The sequence below is a fragment of the Gallus gallus genome, chromosome 34, assembly GCF_016699485.2.
Source record: "Gallus gallus isolate bGalGal1 chromosome 34, bGalGal1.mat.broiler.GRCg7b, whole genome shotgun sequence".
Taxonomy (NCBI): Eukaryota; Metazoa; Chordata; class Aves; order Galliformes; family Phasianidae; genus Gallus; species Gallus gallus.
Genome location: NC_052565.1, coordinates 3,345,402 through 3,360,761, shown reverse-complemented (window position 1 = coordinate 3,360,761; position 15,360 = coordinate 3,345,402). Strand labels below are relative to the sequence as shown.

General features: G+C 44.9%; 1 long non-coding RNA gene across 1 annotated transcript; it reads left to right on the top strand.

Annotated features, from left to right (window-relative positions):
* The first annotated feature begins 5,394 nt into the window (after positions 1-5,394).
* On the top strand, positions 5,395-14,110 carry LOC121108082. Its single transcript, XR_005842381.2, has 3 exons — positions 5,395-6,119; positions 7,656-7,784; positions 14,073-14,110. It is a non-coding gene; the product is annotated as an uncharacterized LOC121108082 (long non-coding RNA).
* Positions 14,111-15,360: the final 1,250 nt, after the last annotated feature.

Below are 15,360 nucleotides of genomic sequence, written 5' to 3'. Positions count from 1 at the left end.
GTGTTATGTATCTGCTCATGGCAGTGATAGGTTTTTCCCTTCTGTGTGAGGTGAAGAGACAGGCTGGTTGTAGAGCTGTGCTGGGTGACTGGTTGCTGAACTCATCTGAAAAAAATCAGTCTGTTTCACAAACAGGAGAAAACAAAGAGTAGTTGGAGAACGCCGGTGTATGTGCATATGGCGTTGTCCTGCAGGACAAAGAGGTGCTCAGGCTTGCGACTGTCCTAGAAACTGTTCCAGTAATGGAAATGTAGTGACTTCTGAGCTAACGTGGATGAGATTGCTGTCATGAACACCCTCCTGTGGAAGGGCTCTACCCAGCAGCTAACAAGCTTGGCCCCGTAATGTCTCTGAACTCGATCCCTCAGAAATGGGAGCGGTGGTATACAGTGACAGGGAAGTTGTTTGCACAGCATTTCTCTTGAAATGACTCCCACTCGCTCTGTTCCTAATCGATGTGTACGTTCTTCCACATGAGATTTCAGTGGATGCAGTATGTTCCTTCACTTCGTCCCCTGAATGGGTGTGCTATGAAACAGCTGCCTTGCTCTGCTCTGGAGGTAGGTGCTCTTTCAGAGGCTGAAGTAACTCCTGCCAACATCCGGCTTGTCTTATTAACCTGTTGGGATTGCTCCAGACCAAGTTACAGAGGACTGCTGTGTTATGTGGCAAATGATCTGGAAAAGGTATTTTACTGTGTACGTGGAATTACACTTGCAACTTGTATCTGTAATAGCCATCAGACCTTGCTGTACAGCTTTTGTTCGCAAGGGAATATTGAAGCAGTTCTGTACCTTCCTTGGTTGAGGTTCAAATGTGTAGGTGGAAATCTGATTACTGAATAAGAGCCTTAAGAAATCGGGCTGTCTTCAGGATTGTTTCTTGGAAGAAGGATGGCAGCAGGGCCAGTGTGAGAGTAAGTGTGGAGAAGCGGTCAGTATGCGGTGGTGTTACTTTCCCAGCTGCGCAGTGGGCTTTTCTGTAGTGTGTAGCTTCTTGCACAGCAGTGACCTTTCATTCTTATTTCTGCAGTCCCCGAAGTATGCGTGATCTGGAATTGTGCAGTAATGTGAGTAATACCTGAAATCTCGTTATGGGCTTCCAAAGGAAGTCCTATGTTTGGACATCCGGTTGTATCTTTCTAGGAAAACCTGTTGTTCATCATCCTTTCTGGAAAGTGGCTTTGGAAAGGTATATTGGCAGAGAGAATTTACAGTATTATTTTAAGACACTTAATAAACCATAGTGTTCCTTTATTACAGTGTAAAGCGGTGTCAGTTTTGAGTTTTATAATGCATTTAAGTGCAGTTGTGGCCTTCATGAATATAATACCAATGATTATATGAGAAGGGCACTGCGTAAGCTGAAGATGAGTTGAGGTTGGACATTACACACTGATTTTCCAAGAGGACTCCTTCAGAGCCTGGAGAAGTAATTTCAATAGTCATCTCTTTTCATTGTAAGCTAATTGCTAAATATGTAGCTGCTTAATATAGTATGTAATTTGTTCACTTCTTTGTGGTTATGTTCCCAGAATGGGGGATAAAATTGAATTGGAGTATTTGAATATTTGAGTATTGGGATTAAAAAGAAAATTTGAGTCAAGAAATGAGATGGTACTACTTTGCTAGCTTAAGAAACAGGCCAGATAGGGAAATGGTGTGTTTGTAGCTGCTTTGAAAAAACTTTTCCACTCTGCTGTACCTGGTGCTGTTGTGCTTAGAGTGTGAAGATAAAATGTGAAAGGTTGAAGTTAGTTGCATGTAAATAATTTGTGTGCCTTAATGGACGTCATGCAGTAGCTTAAGAGCGTTGTGAATGGAAGGTTTTCTATGAGCGTAGGTGGTAATTGCAGTGTGGAAGGATACAAATGGTGACTTCAGCCGTGTGGGGCCCAGAGGTGGAAGTCATCACTCCTGGAAGCAGGAAAGGGAAGTGAGACTGAGTCAATCAGGAGAGCAGCAAAACTGTGACTGTCTGATACTCTAGTTTGTAGGAAGGGAGAAGGCGTTGGTTGTGCCAAGGGCACAAGGTCTGTAGTTAGGTTTGTAAGTGCAGCATCCTCCCTGTCTGTCAAGCTGCTTCTGATGCAGTCATGGTCTCTTGGATCCCAGGAGTGCATGACAAGGTCCTGTTCTGGAGCACTGATTTCATTTGCTTCCAACAGGTGCTTCATTAGGTTTATGAACTGTTTTTCTTAATTCCATCAAACTAGGGTTTGACTTACTGGGTGCTGGTTTTACAGTTTTAGAACTTGTGCAGCATAAAAAAAAAAAAATGACGCTTTTTCCGTGACATCCTCGTTACACGTGAACTGCAGTGTCTTACATAGTACAGCTGCAAGGTTCCTTTTGAAAGTAACGATCCCCAGCTCATACCTATGAGAAAATCAAAGCAAACATTTTAGCCCTTGCTGGGATCCATTACACAGTAAGGAAAACCTTCCACTCTGCTGAAAGCGGTCTCTTACTTGGTTCTTAAGACTGGGGAGATAGAGAGGTAAGTAATGATCAACCTGGTTTCTTCTCCTCTTCCTCCTTTTCCCATGAGAGCTCTGTAGAACTCACCAGGTCTGGCATGGCAGAAGCATTCTGGAGCTCAGCAGTGCTTTTCCTTTGCTCTGAGTAATGCTCTTGTACTTCTCAGCTGGCTACCCAAGGCAGCTCTGCTCTGCTGGGTATTACTGGGCATATCTACTTCTGTTCTGTAATGTTGTGTTTCTTCTGGTATAATGAGACAAAGCAGGTTGTTATCTTAGAGTCACGGTTTGTTCACCTCCTATGTTTTTCTTGCAGGAGAAACATGTACGCGGTTGTCACGGGGAGCTGATGGTCAGGCTGTGATACTCAGCTAAAAACTGCTCATCAGAAGTGCTAACATGCAGAATTTGCAGTGCTGCATGCCTGTAGTTGGTAGGAATAAGAGGTGAAGAAGTCTCTCAAGTGTTAATATTCATTGTGCTAGATGGGTGCAAATGGGCAGCTGTGTTCCCAGGAGACAGTCATGTTGCAGGGGCATTGAAACAGCTTCTGAAAGAGTAGCTGAGACAGAGAGGTGCTTCTTGAGGACGAAGTTGTCTGTAGACTTCTGGAGATGCCTAAAGTGGGCGATGGGCTTCCCTTCTTTTTAATCACTGATTTTTAAAAGCAGTCCTGGAAATACATTGTACTGATTTAAATTGCTGATATGAGGAGCTTCTGTCCATTATGAGGAAAAAAAGCTTAAACTTCAAACCTGATGCTGAGTTGCAGTTTAGATTTTTCTCTCCAAATATCCCAGACTCAAGTATTTCTTGCCAGGAAATATTCTTCTGCTTAATTTCAGATGCCATATTGTTAACGTAAAGCAGAATTTGAACGTGAAATGATGCAAAAGGTCCTCGCTTTCATGATTGCTGGATAGCTGCTCCCTGTACAGTTCTCTGTATACGTGTTGAACACGTGGGGCCTGTTAATCGAACTAATCAACAGCATGCTTGAACAGTGGGACGTTTTTAACCTTGGTAATTCATCTTGCCCTTCTCAAAGAAAGGAGGAGACGAAGGATGTTTTGCACTGCACCTGTTTCTGGTTCTTCAGGGTGCAATGAGTGTAGCCAGTATCCAGAGACAGGGCTGGATGGAGTAGTACAGCCTTCAGAGCACGTTGGTGTTTTTCATTTTTGTGAAGGTTTGGTTTTTTTCCTGACTGAAATCACAATGCAGTGCTGCACTCACACAGCTCATCTTTTTGGATCGTTGCGTCTCACTTTAAATAGTGAGGTTTGAAAACTGAACTGGGAGTAGTCCAACAAGTTTATTCTCTTAGGCCATTGCATTTGAAAGCATTTAACAGCTAGCAGGAGCAGGACCAACAGTGTATCATACTTGTGCAAAAAGAGGGAACTAGGAAGTGAGCAGCAACTTACTGCTTTTTTTGTTCTGTTCTTTGGTCAGCACAGAGGAACACAACAGATCTCCTTAGGAGCCTGTGTTATTTTTCTCATTATGACTACAACTTCTGGGACATCCTTAGTAAATCAAAGTCATTTCTGAATTACCTGAGCACAAAAAAAAAAAAAAAAAAAAAAAGAACCGGAACATAAAGTTGACAGCTGTGAGGTTTTCTTTCTGCGTTCACCTCCCTCAGAAACAGCTGAAGGGATTTTAGAAGACTTTCCGAAGATATCCCCCTTTACACATAGGGCAGAGTTAAACAGAAGAAAAACTTAGTAAATCTACTACAACTCACTGTGTTTTGACAGCTTTTGTCTCTTCCTTATTGCAGTAGTTTGTGCATGTGTTTAGTTGGTACCAGTATTTCATGGATAACTGCTCTTAACACAGGTTTTACAAAAGGTTGGTTGCCATTCATTATTTCCCAGGGTGAGGAGTGTGCTGTTAGGCAGAGGTCAGAATGTGCAGCCATGGCTTGGGAACATTTTCTCGCTTGAAGTCAAAACCTGAGGAGTGAGCCATGGGCTGAAGGACTCTGATTGGAATATTGATGTGAATCGTGGCTGTGGGAAGGAAGAATGGGGAGAGGGAGCAACTAAGCACACATTCACAATAACAGACAGCAACAAAAACCCCATAAAAGCAGATGTATTTCATTGAGAACATATAAAAAAAAAAAAAGGGGGCGAAAGGAACGAAGATGGCTAATATTTCCACAGGTGATTTTTTTTCTATTGGCCTTCTGTCCCCAGATGGAAGACATTCTGTCCCAGCAGCTTAATCAAGAGTTCAGGAGTTTACGGAAAGGTTGGAATGAGGTTCAGTTTCTCCGTATTTTGGTGAAACTGTGCAATAACTGTTTTCATTTGACTGTCTCTGTGACACGTGTGCACACCCGGGTTGGATTTGGCAGAGAAAGAGTTAACAGCAAACTGTACCTCCCTTTCCTGCCCTTTGAATGGGCCCTAATGATTCTGTGCTCTGTAATGTGATCACAGAAGTAGGAAGCCATGATGAATTGGTTGGTTGCTGGTCCTGCAAGTGTGTGTTTTATTACAGCATGCAAACTTTGTGCTCTGCAGCATCTAGAGAAAGGACCTGGATTCCAAATCATAGCTGAGTTTGATGTGCAAGTCTGTTTTTATGAGGTGTATCTGCTGGCTCAGGGCTGAGCACCAAGGAGGTGTGCAGCAGGATGGGAGAAGCTGCCCTTATGCTCAAAGCGGGAAGCGTTTCTATGGGAATTAATTTTGCTATGTTGAATTTGGGTGTGGAGTGAGCTGCAAAATCCTTCAGCCTCATTCTTCCCTCCCTCTTCTATGTCCTTGTTCATTCTCTAAATAATTTCATGCATGCAACTCCAAAATTCCAGGTGTTCAGTGTGCGGTAGTGTCCCACAAGACCATCGTCACTGGGCCACAGGACTCCATGGCAGGGGCAGAAAGCCCACTGGGACACATGGCAGGAGCAGCATGGCGGCCTGGGCAGGTCCCTTGGGGTGGGCACAGGGCAACAGATGGGCAGCAGCTGCCTCTGGGGAGGGGACTGGCCCAGGGCACTGCTCCTCACCTCTGCAGAAAGCACTGGCCAGTCCAGGGGCTTGTTCTTACATAGAATCATTAAGGTTGCAAATTAGGTGTGAGCCCTAAATGCATTTTCTTTTTCTGCTTAAATGTCGTGAGCCTGGATGGTTGTGTCTTACTGCATTAAGGTACGTGTCTCAATGATGTCGGCTCTGAACTGTCAGCTCAGGCAGCTGGGCTCAGTGGTGTTGTGGGGCCCTTCCCATTGAACTGGTGATTCTGTAGTAAGTTAATTGCAGGTCTTCTGCTCCTGAATGCCTTTGCTCATAAAGCAAGAAATGCCATCAAAGTCTTAACTTTCATCGGGAGAGAAGGTACCTTATTTCCTCCTGCAAATTAAAGAATAAGACCATTTTATATGAGAGTGTTCTGAAAGCAAAAAGGAAAAAAATCCTAACTGTTCAGAACTTTTGGATCTGGTGATAGTGCAGCTGACTCCCATGCAGAATAACTGCATTGTGGTTACCAGACCGTCCAGCTCAAGTCACTTTGTGTAACTGTCCTATTGCTTTTGTAGGTGTTTTCACAACAGTGGAAAACCGCATTGTGTAAAGGAACAGTAAGCCATGTGGGTAAATGCGAACAGCAGTTTAAACGTGCAGGTATGTCTTTTGTCAGCCAAGGAAGAATCCGTAATGGGATCTCAGTGGAAGACATGAGAAAATCTGCAGCTCGAGGACTTGTGTCCATTCCACTCAGAGGATCTCCTCTCTGGGCCTGCCTTAGTGCTCACTTGAAGTTCAGGAGGAATCAGTTCTTGCCGTGCATTTATACCTGCACAAGGAATTGAGCACAATTTCTGTGCTGGTTATTGCAGTGTTTTGTTTCTTTTTGGAAATATACCCAGTCCTTACTCAGCTATCTTTGCATGCTGCTCTGGTAACTTTTCCTGAAGATGAAAACGCTGTTGGGGCTTCAGCTGCACAGCGCTGTGCTCCATGCTGGCTTTCCATGGCCGAGCAGCCTGGCTGAATCCCATTCCTACTACCAGGCCTGATTTTGTGGTGCTGCTGATCTTGCATCCATCCTGTCCCATTTAGCTGAATTTTTTATTTCCTTGCTGTTGTGCATGGTTAGGAGGCGTCCATTTGCACACACTGTGATCACTTTTCTATTGCCTTCCATTGTGTAACACAATATGAGCGTGAAAGACTCTCTTCTGGTGTCAATCTGGAGAAGACCCGTTTCATGTTGTGATGCACAGTCCTGGGGTTTGTGTGTGTTGTTATGAAGATGGCAAACCGCTCCTCACGGCCTCGCAGAAGGCCTGCTGGCTTCAATTATGTGTTGTAACTCGTTGACTACCCTATGTAAATCATAATGCAACTTATATTGGCTTTTATTGCATGTTGTAACGTGATGATAGGCCCTTTTCATGTGGTGCCTTTTGGCTTTTTTAACAAACCAAAATGTAACAGCCCACCTTCTTATATTCTAATGTAATGAACTCTTTCCACAGCTCTGTCTGATGCCTCTTGGCTTCTCTGAGAGATCCTATTCCTAATTTAATGAGTTCCTCTTCACATCATAATGTAATTAATACTGCCTTTTACAGCATATCCTCACACATCAGTGCCAAATCTTCCCTAGCACAGCTATAGTTTTTTCTCATCTTCAAATGACTTTCCTTACTTTCAGTTTGTGGCCATTGCCTCCCATACTGTCACTGGGCACCCGTGAGAAGAGCCTTTTCTTGACTCCTTCTCTTCCCCATCAGGTATTTACACACGTGGAGAAAATCCCATAAGCGTCTCTGTGGCTCTGTACTGAGCTCAGGGCTTACAGCGCTTATGTTGGACAAACGATTGCTTCCCCTTGTGTTTAGCTTGCAGTGAAAGCACCTGCAGTCACTGGATGCCAGCCATCAGCAGAGTTCATTTTTCAGGGGCTTGTGTTCACTGTGATAACTTGCATGGCTGGGGCCAGTGCAGTGTTGCTCTGCAGATGTGTTGGTGCTAACGATGTGAAAAAGAATACCTATGTGCTGTACGAAGACAAAGAGAGAGAACTTGAATATACAGATGAAAAATTTGAGATCATAATTATGTTGATTTTATACAAGCTGGTATTGGAGCTTGTATATTTTTTTAAATGGTAAAAACAGGAAATAAAAGTTTCATAATCTCTTGTTTTTCCAGGAAAGGAGCATTTCCTTGTCTGCCCTGGTAAATGGTTCTCCTACAGCCCCACGTGACGTGTCCTGTCTGCCAGCCAAGGAGGGCTGGCTGTGACAGCTTCATGGCCCCTCAGCTCTGCTCCTCACAATGGTAGGTGCTACTGGAAAGTGTAGGACATTCTTCTCTGTCTCTTCTGGTTTTATAGACTGTCAGTACTTAGTCTGCAGCAGTCCTGGCTAGCTTGCCTGAAGCAATTAATAACAACACACTGCTGAAGTGATTTTTATGGGCCCAGCAGGAGTGTAGGGGATCATTTTATGGGCTGGCACATCCTGGGGGGATGAAGAGACGTGTGTTTCCTTCAAGTATTGTGCATGGTGCTCAGAGAGCTGCTTGTGGGAAAACGAAATTGTTATGGGACAGAAAACACACAATGGTCTCAAGCCAGGTGCTCTCTTTATACTGGACAGACTGTCTCACAATGTCCTTCCCCTGGGTGGTGCTATGGATCTCTTGTCTCCTGTTAACTGAGCCCAGAGGGGAAAAAAGTGGCGAACAAATGCACTGTTTGAAGAAAGGACCCATACCCTTGCAGGAGTTCTCCTTGTTGACTTCATCCTTGTGTTCAGTACAGTGCTGGGGCAGATGGGGTTCTGTGAAGCTGATAAAGCACGTGGCACCACTCGCATCAGGATGGGAAGTAGGCCTTAATAGCTGTTACTGCTTTTGTGAAAGTGCACATCTTCATGGGCATAATATGGAGGGAGTGATGGGAAATAGCTGAGAGGAAAATGGAAAATGTGTGATTAATTAAAAGCATGTAGTTCAGTGACTGAAATTACGCGTTCAACAAATTACTTATAAACTAAACAGTGCTCTGAGGATGCAGGATTTGACAATGCAGAACACACGTGGAAACACATTTTATACAAGTTACAAGTTAGAGCCTCATCTTGTCCAGAGGTAATATATGGTAGAAGCTGGTTATATGGTCAGTGTGATCTTTGCCTGCAAACGTGATAGAATCATGGAATTACCAAGGTTGGAAAAGACCCACAGGATCACCCAGTCCAACCATCCACCCATCACCAAGAGTTCTCACTAAACCATGTCCCTCTACACAATCTCCAAACGTTCCTTGAATACCGCCAGGGCCGGTGACTCTACCACCTCCCTAGGCAGCCCATTCCAGTGCTTGACTGCTCTTTCAGAGCGGTATTTCCTAACGTGCAGCCTGAACCTTCCCCTGGCACAGCTTGAAGTCATTCCCTCTAGTCCTATCACTGGGTACACGAGAGAAAAGGCCAACCCCAGCTCACTGCAACCTCCCTTCAGGTAGTTATAGAGAGCAGTAAGGTCTCCCTGAGCCTCCTCATCTCCAGATTGACCAATCCCCGCTCCTTCAGCCACTCCTCATGAGGCCTGTGCTCCAGACCCCTCACCAGCTTTGTTGCCCTCCTCTGGACACGCTCCAGGACCACCATGTCTTTCTTACAGTGAGGGGCCCAAAACTGGACACAGTACTCAAGGTGTGGCCTCACCGGTGCTGAGTACAGGGAGACGATTACTTCCCTGTTCCTGCTGGCAACGCTGTTTCTGATGCAAGCCAGGATGCCATTGGCCTTCTTAGCCCCCTGGGCACGCTGCTGGCTCATGTTTAGTCGAGCATCAATCAGTACCCCCAGGTCCATTTCCTCTACGCAGTCTTCCAGCCCACTCTGCCCCAACACTGTAGCGTTGCCTGGGGTTGCTGCAGCCAAAGTGCAGGACCCGGCATTTGATCTTGTTGGACCCCATCCCACTGGCTTCAGCCCAGCTATCCAGCCTGTCCAGATCCTTCTGTAGGGCCTCGCTAGGCAGGCAGATGGACACTTCCAGCCAACTTGGTGTCATCTGCAAACTTAGTGAGGGTGCACTCAATGCCCACATGCAAGTCATCAGTAAAGATATTGAAGAGGACAGGCTGCAGCACCGACCGCTGGGGGGACACCACTCGTGTCCAGTTGGCAGCTGGATTTAACTCCATTCACCACCACTCTCTGGGCCCGGCCCTCCAGCCAGTTCCTTACCCAGCCAAGAGTGTACCTGTCCAAGCCATGGGCTGCCAGCTTTTGCAGGAGAGTGCTGTGGGAGACAGTGTCAAAGGCTTTGCTGAAATCTAGGTAGACTACATCAACAGCCTTTCCCTCATCTACCAGACGGGTCACTAGATCAGTGAAGGAGATCAGGTTGGTCGAGCAGGACCTGCCCTTTATGAACCATGCTGGCTAGGCCTGAGCCCCTCGGTTGTCCCACACGTGCCGCGTGATCTCCTTCAAGACAGTCTGCTTCATAACCTTCCCTGGCACCGAGGTCAGGCTAACAGGCCTGTAGTTCCCCAGATCCTCCTACAGCGCTTCTTGTAGATGGGAATCACATAGATCATTTAATCAATCATCACATTTCCACATGGTCACGATAGGGGTCTTTCACTTCTCTGAATAATGTGCTTCTGCTGACCTTTTGCTAAGCTTTCTGCCTAATCCACCTTTTTCTTACCAGTGCTTAATAGTTTCCTGTTGGACAGAGTGAATCCGCAGGGCTTTGTTGTTTGCACAACAGAGGGTGTCCTGGATCTTTCCCTATACTGCAGATAGATCCATAACGTGCACAACAGGTTGTGCAGAATTTGGTGGTTTGTTTATTTTTTTATTTTATCCTGAGCTCCAGTCTTAAGAGTTACTTCATTTTACAAGTTGGAGAACTCTGCATGTCATTGGTAAGCGTAGATAATTTATTTACTAAACTCTTCTGGTTGCACTGAGCTGGTTTGCGTGTTCAGATCTGTTACAGACACTGTTCTGGCTGTGAGCAATGGTCTCCTGCTATTCTGATGGTGTGTGAGCTTTTGCACCTCACCCAAGTGAAGCACAAGGCAGTAAGAGCACAACAAATAGCACCACAGCTCTCTGTCCATTGCAGAGCCTGCAAAGCCCCATTCATGCTGCTCACGTTGCACAGCAGGTTTTTATCCTCCTACTCCTGCTTGATGCAACCCGAAATAAAAACAATCTTTGCAATTCCCTTTATGTTTTTTTTCCCGAGATGAGGCCTTTTCCGGGCTGCGTGAGCTGGAGACTTCAGCGCTGACTGCTGGATTGTGCCAAAACAAGCCACCTGTTTGTATACAGCCCAGTAACTCCCTTGCACAAACATCCGCCATGCCCTGCTGAGATGTGCTGTGAGGGCCATGCTTACAGTGGTGTGGTCCTCACACTTCTGCCTTGCCCTGCCAGCAGGGCTGCTCTCCTTTCTGGCTACCCCATGTCCCAGTGCGGCACTGTCTGAAGGTGGGAAGGGCAGCCTGGGGGCTGTTCTATGGGGGAGGCTGGTGCTCAGCCAGTTCTACAGAAAAGAGGATGGTGGGAATCAGCAGTTGGAGCTGACTGATGGCAGCATGTTCTGGACATTTCATTGTCAAAATGAGAGGCTTACAGGGAATTTAGGGACACGTGCATTGGTGATTTTTTTTAATGGGACTTGTCATCTGTCTTAAAAGTGATAAATCAAAAGCACGAAGGGGTTGCCAGCTTTAGACTGCTCGCTGTGCAGCCAATATTTGCTACAACTGTGATCTTGGAAGGAATAGGTATTGATAAGGAAAGTGGTGTGTACATTTGTTACATGGGAAGGATTCTCTGCGACCTATCCATGGTAGAGAAAGATCACTGTTTCGTGTTCAGGTACAGTGGGAGGTTTGATACAAAACCAGATAAATTAAACTTTAAAGCCTTCCAATTAGATAAAATGAGGAGAGCAGTAAGTGGAGCAGACTGGCACTACTTTGTCGAAAGTGGCCTTGAAGAAAAATGGGCTGAACTGTAAAGAAGTGCTGGAGCTGGCTCAGGGAGTGGATGCATCTTTATATAAAACTGCACATATAACTTTAAAACCAGTGTGGATGAGTGATAAGCTGTTAGAGTTAATTGCGAGAGAAAACAGCTCTAAAATATGGAGGGAGCGGTGGCTGTTGAAGGGGTTGCGGAGCTGCAATACAACTGGAGGATTTGGAGAGCAGAATGGAGAACAGGGTAAATGTGGCCAATTAAGCTGAAGATAATGTTGGTGTTTAAACACTTTCTGTGCTCAAACAAAACCAAATATGTGCTCTCTGCCCCTCCTGCTGTGTAATTTCCATTAGATGCTTTACCATAGATGTTGTACTTCCAAGGAATAGTAACACACCTGTGTTGGTTTACCTATTGCACTCAGTATTTATAGTAATTTATATCAATTATTATATCATAATATTGATATAGGTACTAGAAGATAATGTGTATGATTATGTATTGTGAGCTGTAGTCATAGAGTAATATATATTGAGATGTTGTAGTACACCTATTACATGGTATTGCATGTACTTACGTGTATGTTATATAAATATGCTTGAGAGTGGTACATATTCTGTAGGAGACTCTTACAGGTTCATCATGTGTGCATTACATGACGTGTGGTGCTGCAGTTGCAGCAGTTACAATTCATACCTCATATGCCAGCAGCAGCTGCTGGCCTCCAATACCTGCAGGCTGTAGGTAAATATCTGTTGGGAGATGGCTTCACTCACACGTGCTGCAATTTCAGCTTTGCTATGGGTGTAACTTTCATGCATCTGGTCATGAAGGTGGTGTTCAACATGAGGATGGGTTGGGATGCTTAGGTAACCACCACGTGTATCTCTCTGTATCTCTGTGTATGAGGAACTTCAGTCAGCCTGTTGTGATAATTAGAACCACCTACCTTGGTGTTTTTCAGTTAAAGCAAGCTGGAGGACACCATGCCAGGTAAGGGGTACATGTTGATTGGATTGATGGCAGGCATCTGAAGCTTGGCTTGTTTCTTCTGTCTTGCAATTGGCGTGTGTATTGCTGATTTTTGGCAGTTTGCAGAATGCCTAAATAAAAGAAGACTGAAAACCGAGTGTGGTGATAAGGTAGGGGCAGTCCTCTCCCTTTCCAATCTTTAAAGTGTGAGCTGTCTGGATTGGCTGTGTGCTTGCGTCAGCAAATGATGCCCAGATCTGGCTGTGATTAAAATGTGCTTTGGCTGAGTTTAGAATTGCAAGTAAGAATTGCAAAACTAAGCAGGTGTCTTAAGCGAGGCTCCAGGAGGAGGAAAAGATGCTAAATCACAAGGAATAGATAGTCTTCAATAATGCTTTTTTTTCAGTAAGTGTAGTTATATAATGGCATTTTAGTTCATTTCTAATTGCTCACCATTTTCCTTACCACTAAGTAGTACCTGATTTTGCTATTCCTGCTGCATATTTTCTGTTTCAGTCACAAAGAAATCCTTTCTGATGTGGCTCAGTTACATTAAATGTTGTCCCAATAACAGTGAGGAATGCTGAGCAGTGGCATTTTACAGTGATAGAGGTTTTGTGCTCTAAAAATCATAGGAGTTCTTCTAAAAATGCCATCCTTTCATGAGGTTATAGGATAAGGAGAAGTGACTTTCATCCAGAGTCTTCATTACATCCAGAATGTAACTGCACATTTTGCTTTTGCTTCTCCCTTCAACCTGGAAGTACAGGTGGTGCTGAAAAACGGGGCCAAATTTTATCCTATTCGGAGGCAGAGGAAACCAAATGGAATTCAGGACCCTGGGTCTGGGTGGCTCTAAGTTTCGTTGTGCAGGTGGTTCTCTGGAAATTTACTGGGACTGTTAAGCTGCAACTTGAGCATCATCAATCCTATTGCTCGGTGGTAGTGGGTATTATGCTGGCAGTAGAGTCTGGGTTTACTGGAGCAGCACTGAATTTTCTTCTTGCTGAACAAGAAGATGATGACGACTTGCTGAAGCATTAAAGCTTTGAAAGATGCAGCTTAGATGAAGGAACACGTTTCTCCACTCCCTTTCTATGGTGGCAGTGGTAAAGGCTTTGTGTTGCAGTGGTAATGAAGAAGTGAGCATAGTCTGGAGTAGTGACTGCTAATACTCATGGCAGTTTGAACAGCTGCATGTTCTGTAAACCTGCTTCTGGTCAATGTTTTTTTTCTTCTGAAGAATTACAGTCATGGTGTTTGCACTTAGGTATCTCATCCAAAGCCTGCCAGAGCCTGAAGAAGCACTTGGACAGTGCATGCAGCGATGGGGTTTACTTTTAGGTGGCCCTTTATGGAGCCATGGGTTGGACTCAGTTGAGCCTTCTGGGTCCCTTCCAACAAGGGATATTTTATGATTCTATGATTTCCTTTAATTGCATTTTTCCCTTCCTGCTTTCCGTAGGGACCATGTTGATGTGTACAAATGTGTAAATAAATAAAACTGTTTTGAGTAAAACAGAATTGATTGCTGTATGTATTAATTGAAACTAGTTGAGAGTCGAAGTGAATTAGACGGCTCTTTCAGCCTTCTTTAAGCTCACAGTCATATTTAACAGATGAACTCTCGTGTCCCTAGAGCGTGAGCCCTGACAAGTCTGGAGGTCCAGCGGTGTCAGCTGACTTGTGTGCTCTCTGGCAGTTGGGAACCAGCGCAGCGTCTGCCTGCAGCGTTTCCAGTGGTTGGAGGAGGACGAAAAGTGCACAGGCTCTGTTGCATGAAGGTGAGAGTTGGAATTCTGCAGAATTTGTCCAGATTCTGTGCTGACTTCTCGAGAAAGCAGTGAGGAAGAAGATTAATTGAAATCTGTCTCATTCGGGGTCCAAGAGTTGTGGTAGCGAAACCTTCCTTCTGCATCCTTCTTTCTGTCACCGCTCTCAGCATTGCTTTGGGAGAGCGTTCTGAGCTCGCTGAATGTGAGGCTCTTCCTTTTCACTGATCCACTCCATAAACAACCGTGTTGTGATTCATTCATGAGGATATGGATGTAGCAAAGCCTTACTAATGTTCCAGAACTGTGTTTTGGATACTGTGAGGGCTTCAGGAGTATTGAAAGCTTTTGAAATCTTCAGGGCTTGCATTATAAGCCTTCAAAATGTAGAAAGCCCAGTTGGGTCAGCTGTGCAGGGTACCAGAGCAGAGTGAGAGAGATGACATAATCCAGATAAAGCAAAAACACCCAACCTGCTGTCCATACATAAAGGTATGAGAGTCTACTTGGCCGATTCCCCTTGAAAAGCCTGCAGCTGTTTCCATACCGACTCCCACCCACCCACCCACCTGTGAGTCCAGTGTCACCTCAGCCAGGGGAGCTTGCGTGCACACAGAATGGAAGACGAGCCCCTTTATTTTAACAACCCTTCCGACCTTTAACAAAAATAAAATGGAGATGGCAGTTGTTTTTCTGTCTTTAAAGACAAAAACCTTTTTTGCACATCTTTTGGCTTGATGACGGGAGCAGGTGTTCTCCACAGATACGGCTCTGTGCTGGGACCACTGCTGCTGGTGGTCTGGTGTGTGAAGGGTTGGTAAATGCCCGATGGGGAGCAAAGGTACTGGAAAGGAGTGGGCTGTTAAATCTCGCTGGTACTGAACAAATGTAATAGCTGTCTTCAGTGTAATTCATAGCACATAGGGGGAATTCAGAAGGTATTGTATTTGTAGCTCTTAACGAACAGTTGATTTCCTGACATGAGTAATCTGTTAAAAAGCGGGTATGTAGCACGCAGATACAAATGTCATGGCATAGATTCTGTATTGGCTGACGTGCAGGGAAGAGAGTCTAGCAATGCCGAGCCTCCGAGTATGAAATCCTATAAAGCATTTTTTTGGAGCCATCAGTGCTGGGCCCAATTTGTTGTGCTTT